The following is a 14,909-nucleotide window of genomic DNA, read 5'->3' as shown; positions in this document are numbered from 1 at the left end:
TAGTGTGACCCCATAGACGGTAGCCTACCAGGCTCCCCCGTCCCTGGGATTCTCCAGGCAAGAACACTGGAGTGGGTTGCCATTTCCTTCTCCAATGCATGAAAGTGAAAAGTGAAAGTGAGGTCGCTCAGTCGTGTCCGACTCTCAGCGACCCCATGGACTGTAGCCTACCAGGCTCCTCCGTCCATGGGATTTTCCAGGCAAGAAGAGTACTGGAGAGGGGTGCCATTGCCTTCTCCAAAAGTTTCCTAAAGTAAATCTTAAAAGTTCTCAGCACAAGGAAAAAAATTTAACTATGTGTGGCAATGGATGTTTACTATACTTATTCTGGTAATTGTTTCACAATTTTTATACGTACATCAAATCATGCTGTATACCTGAAAATAATACAATGTTATATGTCAATTATATCACAATCTCAAAAAAAAAAGGAAAAAGAGAACTCTACAAATCAAAGCTTACTGCCAAACGTTATCAACTGATTTTTCTTAATCTTAAATGCATTTTTAAATAAGAAAATAAACATGTTCAGCATGTAAAGTGACAAAAAATAATAAAACAAATCTAGCTGGGTAGAAAGAGATAAAAACAGAAATTAGTGAAATATGAAAAAAATTACAGAAGGTGGTACTTTGAAAAAACCAGTAAAATAAGGCCTCTGACAAGAAAAATTAAGGATAAAATATGAATATGTGCTTTTAGCAAAAATAAAAAAGGGGAGAATTAAAAAATGCTATAAAATTCTGAAAATAGCAAAGTACTGAATAACCGAATAAATCAGTAAACTTTGATGAGAGGTGGGAGCATGGATCAAGAGGGAGGGGACATGTATACCTATGGCTGATTCATGTTGTTGTATTGCAGAAGCCAATACTATATTGAGAGGCAATTATCCTCCAATTAAAAAGAAATAAATCTGAAAAATAACTTTGGAAGAAATCAAACTATTTGTCAAAAAAAAAGGGTCTCTCTTTCCTCATGCCTTACACACAAGCTGTTTAAAATCCTTGCAACATGTAGGACAAATGATGGGAAGTACAACGCATTAGCTTTGGTAAAACTGCCAGTGACTTATTTTCCTTTTTGCCTAAAGCATCAAGTTTCTGCATTGAGCATGTCTTTTACAAATAAAGAAAATATCATGGAGAAGAAATATGCTCTCCAATTAATTTATAAATGTAGTACAACTACAATCAAAAATCAAAAGTCTTCATGGAACCCAGCCACCTTATCTTGTATATACACACACACATATATATATTTGTATATATAAATAAATGAAAAAAAATGCCAAGGACAGTTTTTAAGAAAAGTTGTGAAATTTACTCACCAAAATTCCAGGATTTATCATGATGCTACATTAAATTAAGACATGTATTGATAGCAATAGGATAGTCACAAACAATGAAACAGAAGAGATAGCCCAGGGAAGTTTCTCACATATATGGCAACACGACAACTAATACTGCAGATCAGTAGGAAAAACATGAAATCAATCAAGTTTGTAGCAAATTTGTTAGCCATAAGGGGAAAAAAACCATGTAACCTTTATAACACACTAAAATTAAATTTCAAGTAGACTGAGGCCCTAAATGTGAAAATCAAAATTTTAAAATGTTCAAAATAAAATCTGGAAGACTATATAAAAGATCAATTTAATACAAATTTCCTAAAGCTAAAACAAATTTAGTGTTAGTATTTCCAAATCTAACCATCAATTTAAAAAAAAATAGCCACAGACAGGAAGTTTATCTGTACCTTGTACAACAAAGCTTTAGTACCCACAATTCATAAAAACTCCTAAGACTCAATAAAAGGAAAAGTTCCATAAATCAATATATAAAAACTCCAAGAAAATAAATGAAAACTTTGAAGCTGACTTCTAATAAAGTGCTCCTTCTTTGGATTTACAGATTTACAGGACTTCCCTGGTGGCTCAGACGGTAAAGCGTCTGCCTACAATGCAGGAGACCTCGGTTCGATCCCTGGGTTGGGAAGATCTTTTGGAGAAAGAAATGGCAACCACTCCAGTATTCTTGCCTGGAAAATTCCATGGAAGGAGGAGCCTGGTAGGCTACAGTCCATGGGATCACAGAGAGTCGGACACGACTGAGCGACTTCACTTACTCACTCACTTACAGATTAAAGAACTATAATAAAAAGCATCACCATCATTTGAGTAGTTATGTACCATGTTGTGTTAATTCTTTTACATATTGTTCAATCAAGACAACTTTTGAAATAGGTCCCGTTAAACCCATTTTAAGTTGTAAAACTGAAACTCAGAGGCTACCTTGTTCAATGTTAACTCGTCTGTTAATTCTAAATCATGTGTTTTTAATTTGACAAGACCTACACTGACAAAACATTTCTTTTTCATCATCAATAACTCCAATCTATATTATATTTTAATACTGCTGCTGCTGCTTCTGCTAAGTCGCTTCAGTCGTGTCTGACTCTGCTTTATTATAAAAATTTTATTTGGACTTTCCATCTTTGCATATATCCTTTAAGAATACTGATGAACAGATACTTATCGAGAAGACTATGCTGAGCATAAACAGGTTTAACAAAGCTATTTAAACGAATGTTCTTGAAAAAACACAGACGTATGCAAAAAAAAAAATCAGCTATCATGTATCTTTTAACAGAAAAACATTCCACCACTTACAAAATATTACTAAAAATCAAGAGAACGTGATGGCCTTAGATCCATCCACCAACTGACACATATGGAGAACATAATAATTGTAACATCAGAATACAATCAGTAGATGCAGACTACGGATAACTCTGTACCACCAACAACCAGTTTTCTTCAAAAATAAAATGTAATTATAAAAGCCTCACAAGGATAAAAGGATAATTTGCAGATCGAAAGAAACTTATTTACTGAATGTGTTGATCTTTGATCCTGAACCTCCCATACCACTAAAAATAAAGACAGTAAACGTACTACAACTTTTACAAGACAAATAGAAATCTTAACACAAATTTGGCACTTGAGAACATTAAGCAATTGCTGCTTTTTTCTTTTGGAGGGAGTGCACTGTGGTTGTATTTCTTTAAATCAGAGAGGGAGGAGGGTAGACAGAGAGAACTGACTCTATCTTTAAAAGAGACACAATAAAGTACTTTCGAATGAATACAAATACCCGGAATTTTTCTCAAAATAACAGAGGAGGAGAAAAGTAGAGTGTGGATAGCCTAAATTTTAGCAATGGGTTGTTTGTTGATGATTGTTTGGGCTGAGTGACAAATAACAGTTTATACTACTACTATGTCTTTTTTCTAGGTTCAAAATTCACAATAGCTATAACAAGAATCATTTCTCAAAAACACATTTCTTCCATAACTTTTTGATTATATTTTATTACTTTTCAAGTAAAAAAATTTACCTAACCACCTTAGTCCTTCATGAATAGCTAAAACTAAATTAGGAAACTTATTTAACTTTCAATTTAGCAACACAAATGAACCAAATAAGATATCTAAACAGTTAACTACAGAGGCTCATGATTCTAAATCATAGTGCTCCATATAATACCAAAGCTAAGGACTTTGCAGCTCAGTTGAGACATTCTAAAAATAGAATAATGAGCTACTTTCATATATGGAAGCTTACAGGTATATGGTTTTCCAGTAGTCATGTATGGATGTGAAGAGTTGGACTACAAACAAAGATGAGCACAGAAGAATTGATGCTTTTGAACTGTGGTGTTGGAGAAGACTCTTGAGAGTCCCTTGGACTGCAAGGAGATTCAACCAGTCCATCCTAAAGGAAATCAGTCCAGAATGTTCATTGGAAGGACTGATGCTGAAGCTGTAACTCCAATACTTTGGCCACCTGATGAGAAGAGCTGACTCATTTGAAAAGACCCTGATGCTGGGAAAGATTGAAGGTAGGAGAAGGGGACAACAGAGGATGAGATGGTTGGACAGCATCACCGACTCAACGGACATGAGTTTGAGTAAACTCTAGGAGTTGGCGATGGACAGGGAAGCCTGGCGTGCTGCAGTCCATGGGGTTGCAAAGAGCCAGACACAACTGAGCAACCGAACTGAACTGAACAGGTATATGGAATACTGCCTACCACATGAAGTACAATCTTTCTGCCTACCTATCTGACATCCTATATTTTCTCTCCCTCCCACATACAAACTCTGCAGTAAAATTCAAACGATTCAGCTGATTGTTCAATGGTTATGAATCTGTGCCAGCCTATTGACACAACTTTAGACATGTCTTTCCCTCAACATATATTGCTCAGTTCTGCACCCAAACATTTACATGTACTGGTCACAATCCACTAATTTCATGAAATCTACTCTGATTCTACCAATTAATGTTCCCTACTGTAGCCTTAGGGCATTTTTGTAAACCTTGAATTAGTATATTTATGTCTTTAACTAGATAAGGTCCTAGAAGATATAGCTTTTTTGGATCTCCAGGGAAAACGAAGAAGGTTAAGCAATAAAATTGGCATTGACCTTTTTACTGATAAGTAGCTCATAAGATTATGAGCATATTGAAGCCAGAGACCTTCCAAGAGTCATTAAGTATACTATGTACTATGTAATATGTACTACCAATGATGGAAAATCAACAAAATAAGTAAGGTCTCTGCTCTCAAGACACATATATTCTTAATGTCTTTGAATCACCAGTTTTTAACATAGTGCTGTCATTTAGTAGACACACTGTGCTGCTGCTGCTAAGTCACTTCACTCGTGTCCGACTCCGTGTGACCCCAATAGAAGGCAGCCCACCAGGCTCCCCCGTCCCTCAGATTCTCCAAGCAAGAACACTGGAGTGGGTTGCCATTTCCTTCGCCAATGCATAAAAGTAAAAAGTGAAAAGTGAAGTCCCTCAGTCGTGTCCAATTCTTAGCAACCCCATGGACTGCAGCCTACCAGGCTCCCCTGTCCATGGGATTCTCCAGGCAAGAGTACAAATGTCTTTAATTTGAAATTCTAACATAAATACCCTAGCAAGAATTATGTAACATTTTAAGAAAACTCAAAACCTAAAAACCCGAATAACACAGTTTTTGGTTAAAATACTGGTCATCAATCAGTTATATTCAACTACTATTAAAAAGGTTATGTTTAGTACTATTTTATTGCAATTACCTAGGAAAGCCAATGCTGCTGAATAAAGTACCCATATTACAACTTAAACTGTCTTTGCATTCAACAGTTTACAACTGGTGCTTTCAAAATTCTAGTGAAATTTAACCCAAAAAAAGCTAACTATTTGGGCCCATTATTCTGCAAGAATTTCAGAGGCAAAATGGTTAAGAGTATAGAAATAAACCTCTGAAACAAATTACAAAGAATTAAAAAAAATTTTTTTTTAAGAAATGCAACAAACTTTGTATTGAAATCTACCAATTTCCTTTCTGTTTCACAGTCTCACTGACCTAACCAAATAAAAAGGGGTCTATAAAGAAGGCTAAGTGCCGAAGAATTTATACTTTTGAACTGTGGTGTTGGAGAAGACTCTTGAGAGTCCCTTGGACTGCAAGGAGATTCAACCAGTCCATCCTAAAGGAAATCAGGCCTGAATACTCATTGGAAGGACTGATGCTGAAGGTGAAACTCCCAATACTTTGGCCACCTGATGAGAAGAGCTGACTCATTTGAAAAGACCCTGATGCTGGGAAAGATTGAAGGTGGGAGGAGAAGGGCTCGGCAGAAGATGAGATGGTTGGTTGGCATCACCGACTCAATGGACATGAGTTTGAGTAAACTCCAGGAGTTGGTGATGGACAGGGAGGCCTGATGTGCTGCAGTCCGTGGGGGTCACAAAGAGTTGAACACAACTGAGGTACTGAACTAACTGAACTAAAATTAATGAAAACATTCATATGGATAATGAAAAATGAGATTTCAACATAGCCCAGAGCTACAAAAACTGGATATTCTATATGTAGTATAAATTGGTTAACATTAATAAAGGACTTAGTTCATGGAAAACACTTTATATGTACAATCACACTTAATATTCAAAGTTTGTCATCTCAATTCTAAAGAAACTTAAGTTTAAAATGTTTTAAAATGTTTAAGTATCAAACAGGAAAAAAAGCTGAATTATACTACTTAATAATTCAAATGGGCTTCCCTGGTGGCTCAGATGGTAAAGAATCTTCCTGCAATGCAGGAGACACAGGTTCGATTCCTGGGTTGGGAGAATCCCCCAGAGAAGAGAATGACTACCCACTCCATTATTCTTGCCTGGAGAACCCCATGGACCAGCGAGCCTGGTGGGCAACAACATCTAAATGCCCAAAACTGTATCAAAAAAGTAATAAAACTGTAGGAAAAAGTACCTATAATGCATATGAATCAATTATCTTTATATATAGAGTTGGACAAACATGATAATCATTAAAATAGATCCCATATTCAAAGAGGCAGTTCACAGAAACAGAAAGCCAAGTTTTAAAATCTCACCTATTTCAAAATATAAATTACAAAGCTTTTTTTACCCTAAAATTAGCTAATATTCTAAATTTTCATTAAAACTCAGAATTGGTAAGGGTACAGAAAAACAAGCACTCCCATACACAATTGTAGAAAACAAATGAGGAAGAATCCTCTTGGCATTGTGGTTTTAATAAACTCTTTAGCTGTAATTTAATTTGACACCGTATTTTTACTTTTATTTTTAATATTCTCACTTGTTAACTGCAAAAATAATTAAACCAAAATATTAGTCGATGTGGAACTCAACTGTGATGTGTAAAGCAACTACAGTGTGAGGCACCAATGTAACAAGACAAAACCATAATTGCAGAGACCATATTAAGTAAAATTTTTAAGTGAACTTCTACTTCTGGCCAAGAAGGTGTAACAATGGACCAATCTGCCCTACTTAGGAAAACAAAAAAGTCATACATAATATATACAACACTGTTTTTCAAGACCACTGGACACTTGACAACGATGCACCATGGGATAAGCCATGACTGTCCCAGCTTACTGGCTTGAGAAAGTCCAGGTCAAGGCCCAGCTCCAATAAGGAAACTGGGTTGAACTTCAGAAATTCCCTGACAGTTAAAAGTCAAAAATCCAAGATCAAAGCAGCTCGTTTGTTTGGCAGAGTTCAACAGAGAGCTGCACAAAGAGAACTCTGGAAGGTCAGCAGAGAATCCTCCCTGAGTATTCAATGCACGTGCATAACTATGTAAAGTAGAAGGTTATTTCTCTTGTTGTTTAAGTCTTTTAAAAAGATAAATGGCTACTTAAAGAATGCGCTATAGAATTTATAACATGTAGAAGTACAATGTTATAATAACAATAGTACACAGGCCAAAAGGGGAGAAGTATTCTAATACTTTAATGGCAAAGAGCCACTGCTACTGCTACTGCTAAGTCACTTCAGTCGTGTCTGACTCTGTGCGACCCCATAGACGACAGCCCACCAGACTCCGCCGACCCTGGGATTCTCCAGGCAAAAACACTGGAGTGGGTTGCCATTTCCTTCTCCAATGCATGAAAGTGAAAAGTGAAAGTGAAGTCGCTCAGTTGTGTCCGACTCTAGAGATCCCATGGGCTGCAGCCTACCAGGCTCCTCCGTCCATGGGATTTTCCAGGCAAGAGCAGTGGAGTGGAGTGCCACTGCCTTCTCCTGATGAGGGTGAAAAATGGAGAGTGAAAAAGTTGGCTTGAAACTCAAAATCAAAAAAACTAAGATCATATCATCCAGTCCCATCACTTAATGGCAAATAGAAGGGGAAAAAGTGCAAACAAGTGACAGATTTTATTTTCCTGGGCTCCAAAATAACTGCAGACAAAGACTGCAGCCATGAAATTAAAAGACACTAGCTCCTTGGAAGAAAAGCTATGACAAAACTAGACAGCACATTAAAAAGCAGAGACATCACTTGGTCAACAAAGGTTCATATAGTCAAAGCTATGGTTTTTCCAGTAATCATGGACAGATGTGAGAGTTGGACTGTGAAGAAAGCTGAGCACTCAAAAAATGGTATTTTTGAACTGTGGTGCTGGAGAAAACTGTTCAGAGTTCCCTGAACAGCAAGGAGATCAAACCAGTCAATCCTAAAGAAAATGAACCCTGAATATTCATTGGAAGGATTGATGCTGAAGCTGAAGCTCCAATACTCTGACCACCTGTAGTCTACAAAAACTACACTTTAAACTGAAGGATACAAATAGTCTGAAAGTAACACAATGGAAAAAGATATACCATGTGAACTCTACTCAAAACAAAGCCAAGATGAGTATAATTAGAAAAAGTATACCTTAAAGCAAAGAAGATTACCATGAATAAAAATGGTCACTGTATAATAATAAAGAGGTGAATATATCAAGAGGACATAGTTATCTTAAACATTTATGTACTAATTGTAATTTCAAAAATATAAAGTGAAAATGATAGAAACACAAGGCAAAACAAACAAACGCACAATATAGATTACAATGTCATTTTTTCAGTAAGTGACAGCAATAGAAAGACATCACTTGAACAACATTACCAATAAGCACGACCTAATTAACATATACAGAACACATCGCCCAACAACAGAATACACCTCTCTATAAAGCACTTAAAACTAACAGGATATATAATATCTAAACCATAAAATAAGAAAAAATTACAAAGATTCAAGTCTTCCAAAATATGTTCTCCAGGCACAATGAATTAAATTAGAAACAAACAAAAAGTATATGGAAAATTCCAAATACCTGGAAATTAAATAACATACCTCTCAATAACCCATGGGTCAAAGAAATAAACATGGTAGATGTACTCTGAACTGAATGAGAAGAAGCTTATATGTCAAAACTTGAGGGATGCCATGAAAGCAGTATTTGTATGAAAATACATAACATTAATCCTCTGTATTAGAAAAGATACCATGTCAACTACATCAACTTTAATATTAAATAGGAAAAAAGCAAACTAAATACAAAGCAGAACATTCAAACAGCAGAAATCAGTAAGATGGGAAATGGAAAACATAGAAAATTCAATGAAGCCAAAAGCTGATTATTTAAATTAATAAAATCAATGTATTTCTAGACAGACTGATAAGGGAAAAGACACTAATTATCAATATCAGAAATGAGAGAGATGACATCACTATAGATTCTAGTTATTAAAAATATAAAAATCCAATACAACAAACAACCCTACAAATAAGTTTAGCAACTGTGATGAAAAAGTTTAGCAACTTTGATGAAAAGTTTAGAAACTTTGATGAAACAGACTAATTCTATGAAAACAAAATTGCCAAAGCTCACTCAAAAGGATAATCTGAATAATCCTATATCTATTCAATAAATTGAATGTGTAGTTTAAAACCTTCCCACAAAAACAGCAAACCCATACAGCTTCACTGGTGAACTGTACCAAACATTTAGGAAAAAAATAACGTCATTTAAGGTATTTAATTCAGGAACAAAGAATGCTTGCTCTCCCTATTTAAACACTGCACTAGATGCTTTTTCATACTTAGTGACTGAACAACTAAATGCCATAGGTAAGAAAAAGAAAAGACATTCCGATAGAACAGTGTACACAGAAAATCTGATGGCATCTACCAAAAAGCTGTATACTGTAATAAAAATGTCTGGCAAATGTGCTAAATACAAAAGCAATGGGCAAAAATAATCTTTATTTCTATATATTAATAACAAATGGACATTTGTTTTAAATATTACTTAGAATAGCACCAAAAAAAACCCCCAAAATAAGGATAAACCTGAGTAAAAAGACAAAAAATCTGTATAGTGAAAATATAACTGCTCCAAAAAGTAAAAGATTGAATTAAATGTTAGGATAATTTGTGTTCATGGGTGGAAAAACTCAACATTAAGATGTTAATTTTCCCCAAATTGCTCTATTGATTCAAGTTAATTTCAATTAAATTCCAGCAGGCCTTTCTGTAGAAACTGACTCATAGGAAAATGTAAAGGACCCAGAAGAGCCAAAACAACTTTGAAAACAAACACAGTTCTACTTTATTTCAAGATTTGATATAAAACTAAGTAGGATAGTACATTTTTGGCTACTAAATAGACAAAAACGGGTCAATGAAAAAGAATACAGTACAAAGAATCATATGTAGATAATAATTGTTTCTGACCAAGATGCACAGCCAATTCAATTAGAAAAAAAAGTCTTTTCAACAAATCATGCTAAAAAAAGTGAATTTCCATATTCAAATCCAAAAAATCTTGATTCATACATTGCATCATATTAAAAAAAGTTAAAAAGAACTTAAATGTAAAACTAAAAACTATAAAATCAGAAAACAAAGGAGAAATCTTTGTGACCCTGGGTTTCACAATGACCTGTTTTTATTACTTAGTCACTAAGTCACTTCAGACTCTTTTGTGACTCCATGGACTGCAACCCACCAGGCTCCTCTGTCCATGGTATTTACCAAAGAAAAATACTAGACTGGGTTGCCATTTCCTTCTCCAGGGAATCTTCCTAACCCAGGGATCAAACCTGTATCTTCTGCATTGCAGGTGGTTTCTTTACCCCTGATCCACTGAGAAGCCCTCACTGAGCCACCAGGGAAGCCGTAAAGACAATGAGTGAGTGAGTGAAGTCGCTCAGTCGTGTCCGACTCTTTGCGACCTCATGGACTGTAGCCTACCAGGTGCCACCATCCATGGGATTTTCCAGGCAAGAATACTGGAGTGGGTTGCCATTTCCTTCTCCAGGAGATCTTCCCGACGGAGGGATTGAACCCGGGTCTCCCACATGGTAGGTACTGTAGGCAGACGCTTTACCGTCTGAGCCACCAGGGAAGATCCTAAAGATGACTTAGATATGACCAAAAGCATGAGCCACACTAGCAAACACCTGGTAAACTTAAATTCATCAGAATTAAAAAATGCTATTTTTCAAAACACCATTGAGAGAATCAAAACAAAAAAGGCAGAAAATACTGCAAACCATATATCTGATAAAGAACCTGTAACCAGAATGTAGACTTCTCAAAACTTAAAGAAATCAATCAATTTGAAAAGCAGACATTCAAATAGACTTAACCAATGACATATAGCTTGCAAAAAAGTCCATGAAAAGATGTTCAACACCAAAGACACTAGAAAAATGAAAACTAAAACCACAAAGAGATTACCAGTTCACATCCATGAGACTGTCTATAATTAAGAAAAAACAGTAACAAGCACTAGAGAGGATGTAGATGGGGGATGCCACGGGCAGTAAACTGGAAATGAAAGCATTTGTTTACAAAAAGACCTGCACAGAAACTTTATTTATAATAGACCCAAATTGGAAACAATCCAAATGTCCATCAAGAGCTGTGTGGATAAACAAACTGCTGTATGTCTGTACAATGTAGTACTACTAAGCAATAAAAAGGAATGAACTACTGATATACAACATGGCTGAAATTCCAATAATGCTGAGTGGAATGATCCAGGGAAAAAGAGGATACATACTGTATGACTCTTTGCTTAAAATTCTAAAAACTGCAAACTAATCTACAGTGACACAAAGCAGATCAGTGGTTGGTTGGGGAAAGAAAGGCAGAAGGGAGGAATTACAAAGGAGCAAAATGATACTCCTGGGGTTCATTACCCTGATAGTAGTGGTTCATAGGTGTATATATGTAAAAACACTGTATACCTTAAATATAGGTGGTTTATCTCAAATTATATCTCAATAAAGCTTCTTTTTAAGGCACAATATGGGCCAGTACACATGGCATGAATACATTTGTGTAACTAAACAAGGATGTTTATGTGTGGTAATATGTAAACTAGTAATTTCAGGAAAAAAAATGCACAAAAAAAATTTTAACATAATCACCTACACCTAAGAAAAAGGACTGGAAATCAGGGAGAAATATTTTTCACTTGAATTTTTTTTAACTACACACATGTATTACTTTTTTAAATTTCATGAAAGCTTAATTACTTGGCACATAAATCCGACGCCAAAGGAAAAATTCTTAACTATTATCCTAGCAAATTATAGGCACCCCACTCCAGTACTCTTGCCTGGAAAATCCCATGGACAGAGGAGCCTGGTAGGCTGTAGTCCATGGGGGTCGAGAAGAGTTGGACACGACTGAGTGACTTCACTTTCACTTTTTACTTTCATGCATTGGAGAAGGAAATGGCAGCCCACTCCAGTGTTCTTGCCTGGAGAATCCCAGGGACGGGGGAGCCTGGTGGACTGCCATTTACAGGGTTGCACAGAGTCGGACACGACTGAAGCGACTTAGCAGCAGCAGCAGATTATAAAAATACAACTTCAGTTACCAAAACTTTTATATTAAACAACAGACAAAAAAAAAGGCTAGCAACCACTTTAACATAATTTTCTAACAACATTCCCTCTTCAAACTACTAATGTAGAAAACTGCCAATAAACCACATCTGAACACCCTCTTCCAAGCATCTTCATTTCTTTCTGCTTGTTCTAGGTTTTGTGAATTCCTTTTCTCCTTATCCAGTAATTGACAACTCAGACTTGCATCATTTATATTCTTTTTAAAAATTCACTTCCAGAAGATATGCTTGGATGGTTAACTACATCTGACCCTCTTAGAAAATACCATTGCTGAATAAAAATAAATACACCTTCCCACAAAAAGCTCATTACTTCTCCCTCAATCTACATAATATGAACTTAACAGGTAAGGCAAAATAGTACAGTGTGGACAAGTGCTTAATTTACTAGAAAGAGAGGACAGAAAATAAGCAAGAAAACACAAAATATCTCCAAGTGTTCTAAAGAATATCACATTGTTATTGATGAAATTTTAAGAATTCCAAAAATTATTTAGAATGGTCAGGAATAACTGGACTCTCAAGAGCAAACTGCCTCTCGTGACCACTCATACTTGAAGGAGGTAAATGTCTTGCCTCCAACAAGTATTTGAGATCTAGGCTTGAAAGACATTTTGCCAGGCTTGGAAAACTAAAGATTTAAGAATCGTGCCCTAACAGGGCAGAAAGGTTTACAAACAGAAATTTGTAATACATCCCAATGTTAAAATGTACAAGGATTCAAGGAAATGAAAGGCCTAAGCACTAGATCTAAGGTTTAAAGTATGAATAGTTTTTCTGGCCAAAGAGAGTGAGGAAAGATTCTAAACAATCTCTACACTAGATCTAAGGTTTAAAGTATGAATAGTTTTTCTGGCCAAAGTGAGTGACGAAAGATTCTAAACAATCTCTATGTAAGGACTAACTTTCTTTAGTAGACGCACAAACCAACTCTATAACTTCTGACTCAAATTTGAAGCTAACTGCCTGAACAAGTTTCTTTATTCTCTTTAAAAATCAGGGTAAACTGATTTCTAATGAAGCTTATTACTAGTGAAAATATCTCAGACTTCATAACAGAAAAGCAGAGTGAAAAAAATCTTATATTACTATAATTATATCATTTAGGTCAAATCACTTTATCTGTCCATTTAGAACCATAAGTTCCCCTCAGAAAATTGGGTTATCGTTTTATATTTACAAGAAGCCATGTCTGAAAGCTTTTTCAATTCCTTGAACACCATTCATACTTTAAAATGTTATTCTCAGAGACTGCTTTTCTAGAAAAATTTATGGTTGTCTATTTAGGTTAAAACTATTTATATAAACCAATGTTAAAAATTCAACAAGTACTTTCCACTGGAATTTTTGTAAGCTGTATTATAGTTTTCAAAAGTCAACAGAAAGTTCCCTTTAATGATAATACACTCAGTAGATCGAGGAACCCAGCTTTCCTTAGTTTTAAACACTGTTTTCCTACCTTTACGCCAACTGCAACATCAGTGACAATTCTGTAAAACAAACAAACAAAAAGCTTCAACCTCTAGTTATTCAAATGGTCACTGTTAGAAACTTTTTAGGGTAGTTCATCATTCATAAATCTTCCACTCAAAATGCAGATGGAAAACACACACAAAGATGGTCGGTGGAACATTATCAACTTGGCTTTCTAGAAATGACTTTCAAACATGTGAGGAAACTCACAGTTTCGGTGGTGTTTTGTTTTTTTTTTTTAATTTCAAATAGCAAAAAGAACAAAACCCCAAAGCCTACATAATGTCCCGCTACACTTAGGTTAATAATTTAAGACTTAATTCAACTCTTTAGTAATCTTAATAGGATGAGGAAACATGAAATTCAATACAAATTTTGCCATCTATTTCCATGCTGATCTGGGGAAAACAGTGAAATCTGGATTTGTTTCATCTAGAAAATAATCTTTAGAGAACATCTAGGATGAGTCAAATTTCGTTAGTCTGTTAACTTTTACTAGATCTGCACGTGATATCCTTAAAAAACATCGAAATCCAGATGCTTTAAAAAACCTCGTAATTTACTTCTGACCCTTCAAATACAGTCACTGATTCCAATAAAAGATACTGTTTTCCTATGCTCCCAAACGGGCTGAATACGGCTATATTTCGCCCTAAAGGGTGCCTCCTTTAACAATGAGTTAAATTATTAGAGTCTTTTCAGGTGTGGAGCGTTAAGTGCAGGGAAACCCTGGTCCCGTATCATTTCCCGAAGCCTTTGCCTCACCTCACTTAGCATTCTATCGCCAGCCTCAAAGGTGCAGATGGTTCTGTCTTTTTAAGAGTTGTTTTTGTTTTTCCAGAAACTGGTCAAAGTAGCTGAAAAGATGGCCCTGTGTTGACTATCTGCTCTTCTTTCTGCCACAGCTCTTAGCCTTTGCCCATGTGACTGATGTCCACCACAAACACTTCGTTTTTTGAGATGATTTAATTTCTGGGCCCTTCTGCCAAGCCTTCAACGTTCTTAGGCCGCACAGAAAGGCATTTTTCAGCCTCCCGCCCCCACTAGCAGACTCCAGTGAAAACAAAGGAGTGTGACATCTGCCCTCCCCCTTCCTCCCGCCGCCGCACGCCTCCCCGCCCCCTTCCCCCGCG

The 14,909-nt window shown here is 35.9% G+C and overlaps 1 protein-coding gene across 2 annotated transcripts in view; it reads right to left on the bottom strand.

The window, feature by feature from the left end:
* The window catches only part of PTBP2 (polypyrimidine tract binding protein 2), an 80,445-nt gene extending 65,560 nt beyond the window's left edge, over positions 1-14,885 (bottom strand). For both annotated transcript variants that reach the window (XM_010860497.1, XM_010860498.1), the window contains exon 1: positions 13,763-14,885. The gene's annotated coding sequence lies outside the window, so the exon portion shown is untranslated. The remainder of the gene's footprint in view (positions 1-13,762) is intronic.
* Between the last annotated feature and the right edge of the window lie 24 nt (positions 14,886-14,909).

Source organism: Bison bison, unplaced genomic scaffold, assembly GCF_000754665.1.
Source record: "Bison bison bison isolate TAMUID 2011002044 unplaced genomic scaffold, Bison_UMD1.0 scf7180017864466, whole genome shotgun sequence".
Classification (NCBI taxonomy): domain Eukaryota; kingdom Metazoa; phylum Chordata; class Mammalia; order Artiodactyla; family Bovidae; genus Bison; species Bison bison.
Note: the sequence above shows the minus strand (reverse complement) of the source record. Positions and strands in the feature narration are given on the sequence as shown.